Genomic DNA, 14,874 nt, shown 5'->3' on the forward strand with positions numbered 1-14,874 from the left:
TCCTGAATAGGTAGGGTTACAAGAGTGAGCCTGAAATGCCTGCCTTGAAAATTTCTTTTTAAAACCTTGCCTGAGGTTTGGGATTAATGGCATCATTTTATGAATTGGAAAAGAGCCCAGGAACCCATGTGCCTGTGCTTCATGCAGCTTCATGCATATAATCCTGCTATTCAGGAGGCTACGGCTGAGATCTGAGAACTGAGATTCAAAACACTATGGGAAGGAATGTCTATGAGACTCTTATTTCCTATTAACTACCAAAAAGCCAGAATTAATGCTGTAGCTGAAAGTGGTAGAACACAAGTCTTGGGCACAAAAATTCAGAGACAGCACCCAGGCCCACAGTTCAAGTCCCAGGGTGGGCACAAAAACAAAAACAAAAGAGCTGGGGGTTGGGTTGCCTTAGCCTTGTAATCCCAGCTTTTCAGGAGGAAAATCTTGGGATAATTTTGCCTAGGCCAAAAGGAATAATAAAAACATTTATCATGTCTGCATCTTAATGAAAAAGGCTGGATACAGTGGTTCTCATCCAAACTACATGACAAGCCATAGATAGGAGGATGGCAATCCAGGCCAGCCCCGGGCAACAATATGACATCCAATCTGAAAACTTAAAGAGAAAGGGTTGGGGCATGGCTTAAGTGGTAAAACTCCTGCTTAGCAAGTGCAAGACCTTAAATTTCAATCACAAAGCCACCAAAAATATCAACACACATAATGAATAGTATAATATTAAAAGATATATGGCTTATAAGGAAAACAATAAATTATGCACTGCAAAAGGTCTATGGGTAAACACTAAACCAACAATTGAAAAGGACTACAAATATTTTGCAAATGTTGTAATTTTCCCCATACATACACATGCCCAGGAGATTGTATATATATATATATTCTAGCATTAGCATATGTGTGTGTGAGAGAGAGACAGAGACAGAGACAGAGAGAGATGGAGAGAGACACAGAGACAGAGACAGAGAGACACAGACAGAGACAGAGACCAAAAAATAAAGAGAAAGAGAGAGACTGAGGGTGAGGGCTTAAATTGAAGGCCTGGGTACTGTCACTGAGCTTTTCTGCTCAAAGCTAGTGCTCTACCACTTGAGCCACAGCTCCACTTTCTGCTACTTGGTGGTTAATTGGACATAAGAGTCTCAAGGAATTTAGTGCCAGACTGGCCTTCAACCTTGATTCTCAGGTCTTAACTGCTGAATAGCTTGGATTACAACCATGGGACATTAGTACCTGGATAAGCCTAGATTTTTATTTGTTGGTCATGGGGCTTGAACTCTGGACTTGAGTTCTATCTCTGTGATCTTCAGCTCAAGGCAAGTGCTCTACTGCTTGAGTCATGGTACCACTTCTGGTTTTCTAGTGGTTTATTGGAGATAAGAGTCTCATGGACTTTTCTGCCCAGGCTGGCTTTGAACCGTGATCCTCAGATCTCAGCCTCCTGAGTAGCTGGGATTATCTGTGTGAGCCACCAGAGCCCAGCTAAGCTAAGATTTTTTTAGTGGCTATTAGAGACGGAGTCTCACAGACTTTTCAGCTTTGGCTGGCTTTGATTCTCAAATCTCCACATCTCAGCTACTAGAGTATCTAGGATTCCTTTTCATTTTATATCACACACATCTTATACTGGGTGCTGAAGAGCTTGCAATCCCAAACTCAGAACAAAACAAAATACAATGAAACACAAGAAAACCAAAGAAAACTCTTTTTTTTTTTTTTACCAAAACAACGAGAAAGTAGGGAAAAAACAGAACTGCAAAGAAAAAATACCTGTTGCTTCTTTTTGATGCCTTTTTCATTTTCTCAATAACAAGTAAGGAATTCAGAGGCAGGCATGCTATGACTAAAGTCGGGTATCTAGTATAATTTGCTATACATTATGTTTCCCAATTGGCTCTCTATTTTTCCCAGGATAACGAAGAGATACTGTCTCTATCGGCAGCTCTGCACTCTGCCATTTTATATTGAAGTAAGGTCTGAAAAACTAATTGTTTTTGCCTGGCCTCAAACCACAGTCCTAAGGATCTCCACCTCAAGAGTATCTATTATAGCAGAAGTAAGCCAAGCAGTTAAAAATAACAAAGCTAAGAATCATACAGGCCCTAAGGTAGCATAAACCATAATGTTATCAGAAATTAAGTGTGGTACAGAAACTTCCATCCCCTTTGGATGTTGTATTCAGGTGAAAGGACTGTCCTCCACTATTCAGGGGTCATTAGTGAAGATTTGGATGAATGACCCAGTGGCACGAAGCAGCCTAGGATAATATTTTCCTAGAGCAATGGCTTCCATTATCAGCCAAGAGCCAACCTGTATGAGGGAAGGGGTACACTACACAACTGCTCATATAATTAGACAGCACAGGAGGAATGCAGACTGCCTGACCCAAGACCCCACAGCAGAAGCATTTGACCATAGATAGCACTTCAAACCTGCTCCCCAAAACACCTCAAAGATACCAGAAGATAGTTCCTACTTAGTTAAGACCTCTGGCTCTCCCAGTGGGGGTCTACAGAAAATGCATGTAGGGACTCAAAACTCCCAACACAAACCCTATTGCTATGAACAGTATGAGTTGAGAAGCCTGGATTTTCACAGAGACTACCATTCAAAAATCCTGCCCTTCACTCTCCTACATTAAAGTGAGGAATCAGACACAAACAGAAGGATAGGAAATCTCGTGTTTTAAGCTTTGTGCTCATGAATCCCCATTGTAGTACTGGAACTACACTCCTAATCCTTGAGGGTTGCATCACATTCTCCCCTAGGCAGCCTTGAGATTCCAGTCTAGAGAGAAACATATTACATTGTGTGTGTGTGTGTGTGTGTGTGTGTGTGTGTGTGTGTGTGTGTTTCTGTCTGTCTGTCTGTGTGTGTGTCTGTCTGCGTGTCTGTCTGTGTCTTTGTCTGTGTCTCTGCCGGTCATGGGTAGTGGATCCAGGATTCTCCAACTCTCATTTGTCTTTTTTCCTTTTGGTGGTTGTTCTACAATTTGGGTCAGGGCACCACAGCCACTTTTCTGGTGTGGCTGAGGCTGTGCCAACATTTGCCTTGTTAGCCTCAAACCAACATCATCACACTGCAATTTTGCTCCACAACTAGCTAGGATAACAAAAGTGGGTTACCACAGCCACCAGAAGCACCATTTTATCACCAGAGGCCCTACTGAAACATAATGACACCCTGTCACTACCTACTCAATATGAACTAGACACTTCAGCATTCTTTCAATAATGCCACATGGCCTCCACAGACTAAGACGGACTAGAATTTTCAGTCCTCTTTTGGATGCTGAAGCCTTGTGGAGGAATCTTATTCCTGGTTTCAGAATTCGTTAGCTGAGATACAGAAGAAAAGACCCAGTGGCACCAAGAAACCTGGGGCCATATATTTCTACTCCACTGCCTGGTAGTACATGATCAAACTGGAGCCCTAACTCCACCAAACTGAAGTGGGTGATGTATTTTGCCCAAATGCTCACATCAGTGGAAAGCCGAAGAGGAATACTATTTGCCTGATCCCAGAATACTACACTTACACCTGTTCTCCAAGAAGCACTTATTCTCCTTCTCTATGTGGTGGCACCATCAACAAATTAATCTGAGGATCAAAGTGGTAGACCTGTACATACTGCAAATAGCTAGATGTCAAATTCTTCTGCACTATATGCCAGCATCATGGTAGGAGGTCTGGAGACTATGCAGTAAGAGGCTCACCAGGCTCGTCCATACTCCCAACACCACCCTCCTCACCATGCACCTTCCTCACACTGCAGAGAATTTACAACGCAGGATTTTCAGTTTGTAAGCAGGAATTCCTGTCTCTCAGCCTACCAATTACAATGAAGGACCACACAGCAGGACAGTGAAGAATGAGTTTTTGTTTTTTTGGCTAAGGGTTTTTTGTTTGTTTGGGGGAGGAATTTTCTGTGTGTTTTTTTTACAGGGGAAAGGAGTGTATTCAGGCTTTTATCAACCAAGAATTATACTAGTGAGGCTACATCCACAGGACTCCACTGTTTTGGTAGAGTTTAAACAAAGTCTTTTAGTTCTGCCTTGGAGAAGATGGGCTTGCACTGTTGGGAGAGGAGAATCATCACAAGCCACATTGGGTGTTCACTGGTCCTGGATTATGGATTTAGGGATTCACTCACATGGTTCTTTAGGGTTTTATTTTTGAAGGGGGAATTCTATCAATTGTGATGTGTCACCAGTACCTACACCATTTTTTGAAAGCTAAAATAATGCTATATTTTTACCAAGCCTACCTAGCATCAAACAAAAATATGCCAACAAACACATTTGCTCACTGATCAGCTAACATGAGACAAATCAGACATCCCAGCTGCCAGAAGCAGCATTTTAGCACCCCAGGTCCTACTGAAACATACTCCACTTTGACACAGCCACATAGGTAGGGACAGAAACTTCAGATCTTTCTTGAAGTTGCAGGCAGATGGGGAATTGTGTTTCCCATCTCAGGATGCATTATCTGAAATTCAGATGGGATGCCCATTAGTAACAGAGGGCATGGGACATTCTTTCCTCTTTCTATGACTCCAAATGAGAGTGAGTGGGAATGCCAATTGTACCAGGCAGGAAGGACAGAATCCAACTGCTAGTATTAGGTATTAGTGAATACCCAGAGACGGACCCAGATCACCTGAACAAGGTCCCCACAGCGGAAGAAATAACCAGAGTTATCACTTTAAACCTGTTCCCAAAGAGGCCCCTGTAATCTGGTTTTCTCTACCTGATGGCTACTTCAAAGGAGCACCTGAGAACCAGACGTGTGGATTCGACAAGGCAGCAAACATCCAGGCCGCAATGTGGAGCAGAGGAGATCGTCGAGCCCTTAGGGTTTTGCGCCCCCAGCCAGTGATATCTGTGGATGAGGAAGGCAAAGAATCGGCGTCCACACAATGTCTCTTTCCACTTCCCCACCCCCCTACACACGCATCTTCCCTCCTCTTGGGGTGCATTTGCTGAGGTGACCCAGGGTCCCCGCATGACCTGGGTTCATCCTTTCCCCTCCACTGCCCGGAGGCAACATCCGAGAGAGAGCCGCACCGCAATGGCACCAGGCTGAGGAGCCAGACGTGTTCCCCCTACTGCTGGCATCCGGGATCCCTGACAGGAACGCCTACGGCCTAGCCCCAGCACGAGAAGGGAGTCACCCTCACCACTGTACCCCCGCTCCCAAAGAACCACGTGCCCCCCTCTTCTCTCCCTGCCGGCGTCTTCCAAGAACCCACTGAAGAGCAGACCTCTGCAGCCGCCACGCGGCAAACAGACAGGCGGGAATCTCCTCAGCGCCGGGACTGCCAGGGGACACCACGCACACACGTGTCATCGTGACCCTGTGGACAATGTAAATGCCTGGAATGACGCATACTCTGCAAGTCCTGCCACTCACCCTACCATGCACAGTGAGGGACCAATTACAGACAAGAGGAGGTGGAGAAAAGAGGGTTCAATATGGGACTGGGAGTTGTTGCAGTGTGTACTCACAACCTAGCACTGAGCACTGTACCAGTGGAGACACACCACTAGTCCTTCTATGTTCCCTTAAGGTTTCCATAATGGCTCACAAATATGAAGCATTCTGCTTCTGTTTGAGTGAGCACTGCACTACCATGCCATACCTGCCTATATGTGTTGCCCTAGTCATAGGATTGAATGAAGAGATTTCCCACCTAAATGTTGCTTTTTTCGCTTTAGTCAGAGGTGTTACAATTTAGACCATGCAATCAGTACTCAGAAAAAATTTTTTGTAAGACTGTATCCTGACCATATATTTGCCTGGCCTTGCATAACACACACACACACACACACACACACACACACACACACACACACACACACACACACACACACACATGCACACACAGAGTCACACACCTATGACCCAGGAATAGCTAGGAAAATAGTGGTCATCACAGTCAACAGAATCACTGCTTTAATAACAGAGACCATAGTAAAATACAACGCTGCTCTTACACCACAAATTAAGGCTGGCTACAGCCTCTGTCCCTATTTGGTGGCTGGAGCTGGGTGGATCAGCTGCATCTTCTCGCTCAGGCTGCATTTGCTGACATTCAGCTGGAAGGCCCTTTGGCAACAAGTGGTTTATACTCATACTTTCCTCCCTCAATGGCTGGTGGCATCATCCAAAGGGGAGTGGGAGCCCCCAAATTATCAGGCAACAAGGAAATATATACTATGTACAACCTCTGGCACCCTTAGAGAACTGGAGAAGAATCCAGACTGCCTGAGCCTGAACCACACAGCAGAAGCCTGTAGGGACTTGCATCCTCTTCCCAAACATGCACTTGTCACCCCTTCCTCTCCACCTGGTGGGACCATCAAGGATTGAAACTCTTGACCTGGTCTCTGGTAAAGAAGTAGGAGGTCGGAGGAGGGAGCAAGATGGCGACGGGGCAGTAGGGAAACGCCATGGCTCTCCCCAAACAAAAAAAAGAGTTTGAATTCCAATGCTTAATCTCCCCAAGAGACCGATGACAACAAAAAGATGAACACCTAGAGAAAAACAGGAGGCGGAAAAAAAAAAAGAAAAAAAGAAAGAAAAAGAAGAATTTCAGAACAGAGGAGCACGAAGACCCCTCCTCCAACCTTTACTGGCTGTGGGGCAGTGCACCAAGCTGCGGCCAGCCCTGCACAGCGGGGGCTGCCGGAGTCCCAGAGACACAGGGGGCTGTCTGCAGATCACCCACGCAGAAGCCGCCTGAGGTACTGGTGTTGGACCCGCTGATCGAGACGAACAGAGAAACCTCCAAGCTGGGAGCTTGCACAAAGATCCCACCCCCACCCCTCACTCTCCATGGGAGCAGAGAGGCTCCATCCCACCAAAGCTACTCGGCCCCATGGCGGGAACCCCAGAGCTACATGGGACACCCACAGAGCACCAGAGCAGAAGACCTGCAAGGAACTGGTGCTGATCCGGAGAGCACAGAGACTAGCCCTGGCACTCAGAATCTGCATGGAGGCCCCTCCCCAACCCCCGTCCGGAGGCCTGAGGCCCATCCCACAGTGCAACCCAAACAGCATCAACCGAGGCAGAGACAGAGGAGAAACACGCAGAGCCACCACCACCCACAACCACCTCAACTGAACTCTGATTGCAACGGCAACCAACGACCTACATCACACAGAAACTACAACTAGCTCCAGGGTGAGTACCCCACAGGGGACAATGTATCCCTCAAGGGAGACCAGAGCTGGTGGGAATCACCAGACCCTGATCCAGATTCCCTACCCCAACACCCAGACCACAGGACCCACTAAAACTGGGAACTGTTCGAGAGCTCCACCAGCCCGTGGAGCACACTCAGCTGGCCAGGCTAGAGCAAGAGCGCCCCTGGAAGGGAGCTTAAATGCCAAAGCCAGGAACAGCACCCCTGGGTCAAAACAGCCAACTGTGGAAAAAATTTGAACTGTGTACTCCAGACTGCATAACCTAGGCAGGATACACAGCAGCGCAGGTCCAACTGGCGTGCCCCAGGCCGGGGCCCGGACCAGGCCTGGAGATCCAGTGCCTGAGCAACACAACCAACTCCCCCCAACTGAAATCAGAAGCTGAGCATACGCCTCAGCAGAGGGGGGAAAAACAGGGTACTGCACCCCCTGGGAATCACGCCTGTGACAGCAAAAGATCTGGGGGTTCAGGACAAGAGAAGCCCAAACCCCACCAGAACCCGACCTATATATCCTAGGCTGGGAATTGGACAACACAGGCTGCCAGCACCTGATAATAGTCAGGAGCTCAGGCTGGTAAGGTGGCTAAGCAGTAGAGTGCTTGTCTTGGGTGCATGAGGCCCTGGATCTGATTCCTCAGCACCACATAAACAGAAAGGGCCAGAAGTGGTGCTGTGGCTCAAATAGTAGGGTGTCATCCTTGAGCTGAAGAGCTGAGGGACAGGGCCCAAACCCAGAGTTCAAGCCCACAACCAGACAAAACAAAACAAAACAAAACATCAGGAGCCCATAGCAGATTCCAGCATCTGGGAGAGTGCATCTAGCACATCCGATCTCACCAAGAGCACCTGTAGGAGCAAACAGGAACAGTCTAGGCTGCTCAATCCTTCTAAAGGTGGGAACCACCTGTGATCTACAGCAGAGAGCTGAGAACTCTATGTGGGTCAGACCAGCAGCTGGAGGTTGGCCCCCAACAGAACAGGTACAGACTCTACCAGCAGAGAAATAGCAACCAAGCAAAGAAAGACATCTATTGACCAAAACAAAATTTCAGATTAGTCTCCAATAATCCCTGAACCCCCATGCGAAAATCACAGAGAAAAATTACAACATTTATCAACACCCAGGATAGCAAGCTATCCCCCAAAAGCCAGCAGTCGCCCAGGGGAGAGCCCCAGTGGGAGCAAAGCAGGAATGGAAGACAAAAGTTACATCCAAGAGATGCTGGACGGAATGACTCAAGAAATAAAGCGAGAAATAGACCAGAAATTGGAAGAACAGAGAGTTGAAATATCAAAAGAGATGCATGATATCAAACAAGAGATGCATGCAAAAATAGAGGCATCACACACCTCACTAAGAGGTGAGATTAGTACAAAAATAGAGGCAGCACACACCTCACTAAGAGGTGAGATTAGTGCAAAAATAGAGGCACTACACACCTCATTAAGAGGTGAGATTAGTACTTTGAGGACCAACATTGAATCCATAAATGAGTCCATTGCCTCCATGCAAACCACAATGGAAGTCACAGTTAACAGAGTGAACGAAATGGAATGTAGAGTGTCAGATACAGAAGACAGAATACACCAACTGGACCAAAATATGACAGATATGGAAAAAAATCACTTAAATTATGCCAAAGGGAAATTCAAGAGCAAGCAGACAGTGCCAAGAAATTTAACCTTTGTATAATTGGAGTGGACGAAGGTGAGGAATATCAAAGCAAGGTAATGCAATACCTATTCAACAAGATAATCGGTGAAAATTTTCCTCATCTCAAAAAAGAACATCTTACCTACATAACAGAAGCATATAGAACACCTAACAAGCAAGATCCCAGGAGAAACACTTCTAAACACATTATAGTAAAAATGATAGATCTGAATAATAAGGAAACAATCTTGCATGCAGCAAAAATTAAGAAGGAGCTATACTACAACGGAAAAAAAATAGAATCACTGCAGATCTCTCCACCCAAACATTGAATGCAAGTAAGTTCTGGGAAAGTACCATACAAGCCCTGAGAGCCAATAACTGCCAACCCAGACTGATATACCTGGCAAAGCTAGCATTCACATTCGATGGAGAACTGAAAATTTTTAATAGCAAAGAAAAACTGAATGAATACATAAACATTAAGCCAGCATTACAAAGAATACTAAGAGGGGGAACACAACCTGAAGAAAGCAACCAGGAACAGGGACCCAGGCATTAATAGAAGTCTAACTGAGCAAGCACGGGAGGAAAGGAAAGAAGAAAAACTGAGGAAAACAGGGAATGACAGGTACCACAATGCATCTCTCTATACTATCTCTTAATATTAACGGGCTTAATTTGCCAATCAAAAGACAAAGAACTGCAGATTGGATCAGAAAACATGAGCCATCCATCTGTTGCCTTCAGGAGACCCACCTCTCAGCCAAACATACAAACAAACTCAGAGTGAAGGGTTGGAAAAGGATATACTAATCAAATGCCCCCAGTAAGAAAGCAGGTGTAGCTATCCTGATATCTGACAAAATAAACTTTTCATTAAAATCAATACAAAAAGCACTACATATTAATACAGGGAACAATCCAAGAGGAGGATATTACCCTCATCAACTTATATTCCCAAACATTGGTGCACCCAGATATGTTAATCAAATACTCTCAAACTTACAGAATAAAATAGATCCCAATACGATAATACTAGGAGACTTTAACACCCCACTCTCACCAAAGGACAGGTCTACCAACCAGAGGATTGGCAAAGAAGCTACCGAATTAAGTGAGGCCATACTTCAAGTGGAATTAACTGACATCTACCAAGTATTTCACCTTAAAACAACACAGTACACATTCTTCTCAGCAGCTCATGGAGCTTTCTCCAAAGTAGACCATATCATAGTTCATGCAAGGAACTTAAGCAAACACAAGGGGATTGACATAATCCCCTGTATCCTATCAGACCACAGTGGAATCAAGCTAGTTCTCAATAACAAAGCATACCACAGAAATTACTCAAACACATAGAAATTGAACAGCACACTTCTAAACAATGCCTGGCTAATGGAAGAGATCAAAAAAGAAATTAAACATTTCCTACAACTCAATGAAATTGAAAACACCTCACAAAGAAACTTGTGGGACACAGCAAAAGCAGTCCTGAGGGGCAAATTTATTGCCCTCAGTGCCCACATAAAGAAAATAGAGACAGACCAAGTAAATAATCTCATTTTGCAATTAAAACAGCTAGAAAAACAAGAAAAAAAATGGAACCTAAAGTTACTAGACGGAGCCAGGTAACCAAACTAAGAGTGGAGATTAATGAATTAGAGAATCAGAGAATCATAGCCCAAATTATCCAAACAAAAAGCTGGTTCTTTGAAAAAATAAATAAAATTGATGGACCATTGGCAAGATTAATTTTAAAAAGAAGAGAGGAAACCCATATTAACAGGATTAGGGATGTCATGAGAAAAAATCACAACACATATCCAAGATATCCAAACAATTTTAATGGACTACTTTCAAAAGTTATACTCTCTAAAGAAAGAAAACCTGGCAGAAATGGATGCATTTTTACAGAAATACAAGTTGCCCAAACTGAGCAAAGAAGAAGTAAATCAATTAAATAAGCCAATATCCTACAACGAGATACAGGAAGCAATTAGAATTCTTCCAACAAAAAAATCCCAGAACCAGATGGATTCACAACAGAATTCTATAAGACCTTTAAAGAAGAATTAGTACCCATACTCCTCAAGCTCTTCAGAGAAACAGAGAAGGAGGGAGCTATCCCAAACTCATTCTACGATGCCAATATCACACTCATTCCCAAACCAGGCAAAGACCCAACCAAAAAAGAGAATTACAGGCCAATTTCCTTGATGAACACAGATGCAAAGATTCTCAACAAGATTCAAAAGAATCCAGAAATACATAAAAAAAATCATACACTACGACCAGGTAGGCTTCATCCCAGAGATGCAGGGATGGTTTAACATACCTAACTCAACAAATGTAATCCAACACATCAACAGAGCCAAGGTCAAGAATCACATGATTATCTCCACAGATGCAGAAAAGTTCTTTGAGAAAATTCAACATTCATCCATGCTAACAGCTCTGGAGAAAATAGGAATAGAAGGAACATTTCTTAAAACAATAAAAGCCATTTATGACAGATAAATAGCCAATATTATACTTAATGGGGAAAAGCTACAACCTATTCTCCTAAAATCAGGAATAAGGCAAGGATGCCCACTGTCTCCACTCCTCTTCAATATAGTCCTGGAACCCTTAGCCCGGGCAATAAGGCAAGAAAAAGACATTAAAGGGATCCACATAGGGAAAGAAGAAGTTAAACTATCCCTTTTTGCAGATGACATGATGCTATACCTTAACGATCCAAAAAACTCCATCCTCAAACTCTTAGAAATCATAAATCACTTTAGCAAAGTAGCAGGATACAAAATCAACTCTGTACACAATCCCATTCACAATAACCTCCCCCAAAATAAAATAGTTAGGAATTAACCTAACCAAAGATGTAAAAGAACTATTTAATGAAAGCTATAAAAAGTTAAAGAAAGAAATTACAGAAGACACTAGGAAATGGAAAGACCTCCTATGCTCTTGGATAGGCAGACTTAATATAGTGAAAATGGCCATACTGCCAAAATTAATATACAAATTCAATGCAATTCCTATGAAAATCCCAATGACATACATCTCTGAAATATAGAAAACAGTCGAAAAATTCATATGGAACAACAAAAGACCTAGAATAGCCAAAATAATTCTAGGGAATAAAGACAACATGGGAGGGATATCCATGCCGAACTTCAAACTCTACTATAGAGCCATAATAACAAAGATAGCATAGTACTGGCACAAAAACAGACCGAAAGACCAATGGAATAGAATAGAAGATCCAGAAATAAATTCACATGCCTACAGTCAGCTGATATTTAACAAAGGAGCCAAAGACATACAATGGAAGAAACACAGCCTCTTCAACCACTGGTGCTGGGAAAACTGGGCGGCCACATGCAGAAGACTAAAAGCGGACCCCAGCCTATCACCATGCACCAACATCAACTTAAGATAGATTAAAGACCTTAACATTAAACCTGAATCTCTGAAACTACTGCAGGACAGAATAGGAGAGACACTTGAACTCACAGGCACAGGCAGGAACTTCCTGAACAGAGTCCCAGTGTCACAATAAATTGGAGAGAGACTCGACAAATGGTACTACCTTAAAATAAAAAGCTTCTGCGCAGCTAAAGTTATTGCAACAAAGCTAGAAAAACAACCAACTAATTGAGAAAAAATATTTACCAGCAATATATCAGACAAGGGGTTAATATCCAGTATATACAGGGAACTCAAGAAACTAATCCCTCCCAAACCTAACAAACCAATTACTAAATGGGCAAGGGAACTAAAGAGAGACTTCTCAGATGAAGAAATAAAAATGGCAAAGAAACACATGAAATATTCACCATCCCTGGTTGTGAAGGAAATGCAAATAAAGACAACCCTGAGATACCACCTTACCCCAGTCAGAATGTCCCACATCCTCAAGTCAGCCAATGACAAATGCTGAAGGGGATGTGGAGAACGAGGAACACTATTACACTGCTGGTGGGAATATACACTTATACAACCACTTTGGAAAGCAGTCTGGAGGGTCCTCAGAAAGCTAAATATTGACCTCCCTTATGACCCAGTCATACCACTTCTAGGCATCTACCCTGAACCACAGGAACCAGTATACAAGGACACGTGCACCTCCATGTTTATTGCAGCACTGTTCACAATAGCTAGGATATGGAAACAACCCAGATGTCCCACCACAGAATAGATCCAAAAATTGTGGTATCTATACACAATGGAATATTATGCAGCCATTAGAAATGATGAAATAATGGCATTTGCAGGGAAATGGATGGAGTAGAAGAAATCATGTTGAGCAAGGTAAGCCAAGAGCAAAGAGACAAATGGTACATAGTCTCCCTGATAAGTGGATGTTAAATCCAAAATGTTAGGTGATACGACAAAATTAACAGGACTTAAGAAACAAAGGACTTCCACTCATCTGGTCAAATCACTACTAAGTAGCCCCATGCTGCTGATCACATGTATGGTATATATGTGTACACCAGAGGGGAACCAGGAAGATGACACAGAACTTAGAGGGAATGAGGGAAAAACATAAAACAGTGGGACCCATCAGCTGCACTGGACATTGACCAAAATGAACTAAGCAACGCAATGCCAGAGATGGGAGGGAGGGAACAAGTGGAAAAGAGGGAACAGCTGATGCTATGCAAAACAAAAGAAATGTACATATCAACCAATAGCTATCGCAAAGCTCATAGAAGGGGCTGGGAAGGTGGCTCAGTGGTAGAGTGCTTGCCTTGCATGCATGAGGCCCTGGGTTCGATTCCTCAGCACCGCATAAGCAAAAAGAAAAAAAGCCGGAAGTGTCGCTGTGGCTCAAGTGGTAGAGGGCTAGGCTTGAGCTGAAGAGCTGAGGGACAGCACCCAGGCCCAGAGTTCAGTCCCCATGACCGGACCCCCCCCCACAAAAAGCTCATAGAACTCATAAATGTTATAGACCATGATAAAAAATTTTCTCCAGGAAAGTTGGAATGTGTTTGTGAATTTAACTGAGTATCACTATCCCACAATACTGTAAAATTTGGGAAATTATGTAACCACTTAATCACAATTTTAAAAAACCAGTATTTTCACAATAAAAAATATACAAAAATTTTGAAAAAAAATCAAGAGCTAAGATGTAGCTCAGTGGTAGAGTGCTTATCTAGCATGCACAAGCCCTAGGTTCAAGCACAAGCACCACCAAACAAACAACCCCACTCCCTTCCAATATCTTGGCCTTTCTTCACTCTGAAGAAAATAGACAAAAATGACCAGAGTGACATTAGCCTCCAGCAATTACACTGGGCCATGGGGTAGATTTTAAGATGGAACACACTAAGAAAGACAAGAGCCTCAGACTGATAGTTATGGAGCTATTTTATGGTAACTACCATAAAATAGCTTCAGGTATCTTTAATATGTGAAGGGAACAAAAAGACCAACTTTTTTTTTGGTGCCATTTGGGGCTTGAACTTAGGACCTGGATGCTGTCCTTGCACTCTTTTTATTCAAGGCCAGTGGGAAAAAAGACGTAGGATAGGTCATTTCCTCTTCCATCTTGTTGCCAACTCAAAGCTCATATGAAGTTCTAACCTCTAGCATTCCAAGCAGGCATCTGCAGACCATGTGGATGGCAGGTCACATCCCAAACCAATATTGTCCCACTGGAACTACACTACAGACATTAATAGTTTTACTTATATTCTGAATAAGGTCTTAAATTTTCCCCTAGACCAACATGTGCTTCTAATCCAGCACACCATGCACCTCCACACTGAGAACTTGTGTGTGTGAATTGTGTGTGTGTGTTCACAGGTTTGTGTGTGCAAGGAGGGGGTAATTATGTGATTTGGAATTAGGGATTAACTCAATTTCATCTTGCTTTCTTGTTTTGAGGGGTCTGATGTATCACCTGTAGTAAGCCTCCAGTTCAGACACCTGCATTTTTGTTGAGATTGGGGCCAGTCCAAGCCTTTTCCTGGGCTGTTCT

This window comes from Dipodomys merriami, unplaced genomic scaffold (assembly GCF_024711535.1).
Source record: "Dipodomys merriami isolate MVZ:Mamm:240054 unplaced genomic scaffold, mDipMer1.0.p SCAF_3, whole genome shotgun sequence".
Classification (NCBI taxonomy): domain Eukaryota; kingdom Metazoa; phylum Chordata; class Mammalia; order Rodentia; family Heteromyidae; genus Dipodomys; species Dipodomys merriami.